This window comes from Mustela putorius, unplaced genomic scaffold, assembly GCF_011764305.1.
Source record: "Mustela putorius furo isolate JIRA1106 unplaced genomic scaffold, ASM1176430v1.1 tig00000765_pilon_pilon_pilon, whole genome shotgun sequence".
Taxonomy (NCBI): Eukaryota; Metazoa; Chordata; class Mammalia; order Carnivora; family Mustelidae; genus Mustela; species Mustela putorius.
In genome coordinates this window covers 2,898,422-2,904,421 of record NW_025421470.1, presented here as the reverse complement: position 1 = coordinate 2,904,421, position 6,000 = coordinate 2,898,422, and positions in this window count along the sequence as shown.

Below are 6,000 nucleotides of genomic sequence, written 5' to 3'. Positions count from 1 at the left end.
GTGAAAAGTCCGCCTGCCTCCCCGAAGCGAGAGTGGGCTGCTGGGGGGAGAGGGGTGGGCCCTCCGGAGCCCCAGCTGTGCGGGCGGAGCGCGGTGGAAGACAAGCGGCGCGAACTCATTCCCCACCGGACTGCCTGGGCCGTGCGTCCTGTAGCACAGTACGGACACCCCTCGTTCATCCAGTGCTGGGCGCTTGCAAATCAGGTATTCACCCAAGTCACGGTGGGAACGAAACAGGAATGTTGGCCACAAACCGCCTTCCTCCGCCACTGCGGGTGGAGGTGAAGACCGTGGGGTGGCGTCCCAGGAGGCAGGCTGTTGGCTGGGCTCTGTGAAGAAGCAGCTCTTCCTGCCCGAAGAAGGTGAGATGTCTCTCCTGTCGCCCCCACCTGCTGGATCCCCAGCCCGGCAGGGATGCAGCCCGTGGGAGGAATCGGGGTAAAACCTAGCCCGGGGCAGCCATGGCCGTCTCCCATCTCAAACAGACACCCAGCCGCTTGCAAATGCACGAAAGGGGCAAAGGTGGGAAGAGCAGAGGGAGGCCTGTCCGCACAGTCAGGGCCTGACCGCCACCGCCACCGGGACCTCCTTGGCAGGAGCGCCAATGGCCGAAGACCCGAGCCCGGCCCTGGGGGCAGGGCCGGTCCCTCCACACTGGCCCCCACCAGCCTTCCTCCCTTTCTTTCTTTTAAGTGCTGGTTTTGAAATCTCACAAAATTCCAACTAATCAGAGCCCAGGTTCCAATATCTCTTGATGTTTTTAGTGCATCCGAAGCCTTGCCAAGGTTTTTATTTTTAAGCGTGGGGCTTAAAATATCCCCTCCTCAGCTCTGAGCCAGCCAGAGGGAAGCCAAAATAAAACGCCGTCCTCTTTGAACATATGGCAAGTCACTGCTGCCGGAAAAAGGGAGAAATCAGAAGAGAAAGGATGTTCTGGTACAAAATAAGAATGTAGGTTTAATGCATGGAAACAGGCAAAGCTTCGTGCCACCAAAAGCTGTTTTCTGAGTGCGAAAATGTGAACCACAGCGTTTATGAGAGGGAAGGGGGGAAAGTCATTCCTGAAAACTGACCCAGACCCCCACCCCCGCCCGTCGGACACCGTCGCATAGGAAGGGCCAGAGAGAGCGGCTCGGCGGCTGCGGGATGCAGCTGAACCTTTCCACGCTGCCCTTGGCGAGCTGTTTCTGCAGGAGGAGCGCCTGCTTGGCCTGAGTGGTGCTGAAAGCAGTTCCTTGTCTTTCTCCTGCCTGTTGGGTTCCCGGGTTCCCCGCCGTCACCTTCTCACCCTGCCGCTGTGTCCTCCAAAGCCTCCCACGGTCACCGGACACATGGCTGCAAACTAAGGTCATCCAGGCCATGGGGGCGCAGCTCACGGAGCTCCCGGGGCTTGACCTGTTTTTAAGGCTTATTTTTCAGCATCTTTTGATGTTCTCTGTATTATTTTTTTCCAGTCTTTTGGTTATTTAACCTAAAACCGTAATTCTCTCTCCATGCTCTTAGCTTTCTGGGGGGTTTCCATTCCTCTCTTGTCTTTTCAGCCGACGCCAAATTTATCATTGTTCTTGAAGAGCTGACAGCGCAGAGTAGGACATTTTATGGACTGGCGCTGGAGATCAGCGTTTCAGGTATTCGAATTTATTATTGGAGTTAGGGTGTCATTAGAAAAAAATGCATACGCCCAAGGAGACTGTTGGTAGTGTAATCGTAGAGGTATCAGGTTGATATATAATGTATAAGTCTGTGTAATGGATAGTTTTTATTATTCATAAAATTTTCCAATGCCTCACAGATGTGCGGCCGCAGCTGTTCCCTCACTAATGGCCTCAGGCTGTGACTCAGAGCGGAGTTTGATGCCAGAGGCTTCTGGCAGCAACTCTGGTTCTTGTGATATTCCCGGGGAGGAAATCATTCATTGTCAGCAGGGGTGATGATGACAGGCCCATAAAAGGCCGGTGGGGAGGAGCAGGGCCAACCAAAGGGAAGGCCGGACCGGGCTTGTTCACAAGGCTGTTTTCCGAGCCGCTTTTGAAAGGAAACGTATTGTCTTCAAAGTCCTTTCCAGTGATTTACTTGAGTCTCCTTCTGTCTACAAAGTCTGCTGTTGCCCCAGGGCAAATCAGAGTGGCTCCTGCACCCAGGCCAGGGGACAGAGGGGCTGAGGACAGAGGGCGGTGGGGAGAGCTGACTCCCGTGCCCCCGCACACCCGCACCCTCTCCTGACTACACCGAAAACGTCTGTCCGAGCGCCCACCGCTCGGCCCTCACGGCCTTCCCTGAGCCCACGGGCCTCCAGGACCCAGCTGCTCAAACATGATGCCGTAGGACTCACCCAGGGTTGCTAGCGGAAATGCTGGTTCCTGGGCCCCGGCAGGCCCTGCCTGGACGGAACCATCAGGCAAGGAGTCCTGCGGCAGGCGGGGCCGGGTCCCAAGGTCAGGTGGTCTCACCTTGGACTTTTGCAGGGAAGGTGGGACTCCTGACAGGTGGGGGAACTCACAGGGTCCTTGCTGTGCGGCCGGGGCGGGGCGGGGCGGCCCGGTCAGTCGGCCGAACCGGGGCTGTCCGTCTGTGTCGAGCGGGTCTGGCCGGGACACCTCTCATCTCAGCCAGCCACTAGGGAGACAAAGGATGGGAAATTGGAGAGTCTGTGTAGAAAAGGGCATCTCGTGGGCCTGTGGGAGCAGAGAGAAGGACCAGACAGTGAGCCTCACCTAAGGTGCACGGGCAAGTGGAGGGTTCTCAAGGTCGCTGTTTTCTGGGGGGTCAGGTGAAGCTCCTTCTTGTGAGCCTCAACTATCCGGGTTTTGACCGATGCGCAGACTTGGAGGAGGTCTGGAAACTTCGAGAAGCTCTGCCTTGGGGCGTCAGAGTGATGTAGGCGCCGTGTTGCCCCGAAACTTCGCCTGTCATGCGGTGACCCGGGGTGCTGAGATGGGGCCAACTGCCCAAGTGCTCCCCAGCATTCCCTGTTCTTTCTGCTCACGGGTACTGATTGCTCCCGTCTCCAAATTCAGAGACCTGCGGCCGCTACGTTCCCCGAGACCATGAGCGCCCCATGGCGTGGAGAGGTCTGTATGCGGATGGCTTGGGCTGCCCCGGTAAGGGCCCTTGGCCCCTGCCTCCTCCCCTCAGGGTCCTCTGCTGGCCTGTCCTCCCCACCCCCTACCTGGTCTGGCCAGACTGTCCCCGGCCCAGGCATCTCTGTGACCACCCTCAGTGCTGGCCGGTGACCCCTGCTCCCGAAGGGGCCCGAGCCCCTCTAGCCAGCACGGGGGGCGCTGCTCCCGGCGGCTTCCCTGCATTCCTGGTTACTGGCCAGGGCCAGGACTTACAGAGCACACTCGGCCTGAGGGATCTGAAAACACTTTATCCAGCGCTGCTCTGGGCTCAGCACAAGGTTATGGGGAGCCGGGCGCCCCTGCAGAGAGGGCCAAGGGAGGGAGCAGCTCCCGGAAGCCAGGGAGGCAGCCGAATGCTGGAAGCCAGCCGTGGGCCAAGGGACACCGCACCGCTGGGGACCCGGGCCTGAGTGCCACCTTCCTTTCCTCCTACCCTCTGAATTCTGGCCAAGCCTCCCCTTGGCCAACCGACCTGGAAGCCAGAAGGAGGGAGCCCAGGGAGCAGCCCCGGAGCGTGGGCGCCCCAGGCCCAGAGCAGGAGGGCGGAGGGGCCGCACCTCTGTCTTCCCCGGGGACCCAGGGCCAGCCTTCCTCCTTAATACTGCAGACCCTGAAGTCGGCAGGGGACACCTCTTTCAAGGGATAGTGGGTGCCTCCGGGCACACCGAGAGTACTTTCATTTCTACATTTTTATTTATTCGGTATTTGAGCTTCTAACCATGGGTGTGTTGTTCGATAATGAAACCTAATATACCTGTTTTCATACGTAGAGCAGTGACACAGGGAGACACGCTACGGGCAGGCTCTGTGCTCCAGCTCCGGCCGGGCCCCTCAGGTGCTGTGCTGAGATCTGGGGCTGGGTGGAGGCCCGGCCACGGACCAGCCCACGGGGCCCACTGTCCCAGCTGTCCCGGCTGGGGGCGGTCCTGCGGGGACAGGCAGTGTGCTCCCGCCATGGGCTCCTGAGCTTAGGGCGGACCCCGCAGCCCCGGCCTGCAAGACTGCCCGCCCTCACTCCAGACGCCAGCCATGCTTCGTGGGTTCCAGGCCTCTCGTGCTTCCGACAAACTAGCCACAGATTCGAGAATTCCTCCCACCCCCTCGGTTCAGCCGTTCGCCAGGACGCCTCACAGAACTCAGGAAACCACTAGCATGGTGGTTAGGGTTTGGCCCTAAAGGTTACTCTAAGGTCCGGGCGGGCCTCGACCGCAGAGTGTCGCGCCATCCTCCTGGCACGACCTCCTGGTGTTCGGAGTGCTTGTCGGGGTTTACGAAGCGGGCACAGGGGAGCCCTGTCCCATGACTGGTCCCAGGCTCCAGCCCCCTCTCCTCCCTGGAGGTCAAAAGCTCCGCCTGCCATCACTTGGCTCAAAGTGCCAACCCTCTGGGCCGAGCTGGTCTCTGGCAGCAAGGGCTCACATCCCGAGACAGGGTAGGGACCGTTGATGACCTTCTAGCACCAACTCGGGTGTGGGCTGACAGCTTAGAGGCCCCTCCCAGGAACCAGTGACAGAGACCTGCCAAATTCTTCCTGTTAGGCAACACTGGCTTCCCGGAGGCACATCTGGGGACCACAGGCGCTACGTGAAAGCCACTGTCCGGTGGGGAAGCCTGAGGTTGCAGATACGTCTGAGAGTGCGCCCCTGATGGGCACCGGGGGGTACCCAGAGCTCAAAAATGGGGTCAGGAGAAAACCCAGACATCTAAGATGTCTTCTGGGGAGACGGTGTTTGCTGTAAATTCTGGCTTTGTCAACGCTACCGCGAAGCCCAGTAGGGTGTGCTCGGAGTTGCAGGTGACCAGAAGGTCCCACATTTATTCTTTATGACTGCATACATTCGGATCGTTAAGTGACTTTCTGCCTCAGTGTAACTTTGGGAAGTTAGCTCGTAATTAATTCCTTCAAGGGACTCCGATAGCTTCCGGAAGTCAACTTTTTTAACTTCTTTAAATATTTATAGACTGAGATAAATCTGTCTGTGTTCTTCATTTGTTTGACTGTCTTTGCCACCGCCGACGTTGTGTAGTTGGTGACAGGCTGTATGTAACTACGCACATCCCTTTGTGGGACAGTTCGCCTCTGTTCCGAGGAGCAGGGTGTGGGGAGGGAGGGAGACCCACTCCTGGTGCCTGTCTCCTCCGGGGACTCGGGGTAATGGGGCGGCGAGGGCCTTCACGTGCCTCCACTTCCCCCTAACCGGGAACTGATAACACATTCTCCCCCTGCAGTGAAAATCCCCCATGGCTGGGATTTATTCTAAGCTACTTAGAGAGGAGAGGGACAGGAAAAAGATGGAATAAGACTTGAGAAGTGTTAATAATTTTACAGCTGAATGATGGGTGCGCAGAGGCTCCTTATACTTTCCTCTCTGCTTTTGTGCATGTGAAAATTTCCAAACTAGGAAGAAAATAATAATAATAACAACAACAACAACAACAATAATGCCTTCCCCTGTCTACTGCACAGGAATGCCAGAACGTTCCACACTGTCCTCAAGTGCCTTTGCCTCTTGGAGAAGGACACCACGTAAATAGTTCTGAGTTATTACTCTGTGGCCATCAGCTGATCGAATCTCCCCCTGGAGGTATTGTTGACAAGGAGACAGAAAACAGACGAGGACCCAGGGGAAGAATGGCTACAAAACACGAAGGTAAAACTCCCGAAGCATCTGCTGCTCCTCGGAGCATCCATCTTCGTACGAGGAACTGGAGGCCCATCTGGGCAGCTCAGTGACGTAGGAAGTAAATTCGCCATATATCAGAAATATGTTGCCCAGTGGCAGACAATTTATTCCTGGAGCTCCATATGCGTCACATTTCCAGGCTCATAAATGATAAATAATAAATTTTTATTTATAAATCACCGGCTCCCAGGGGC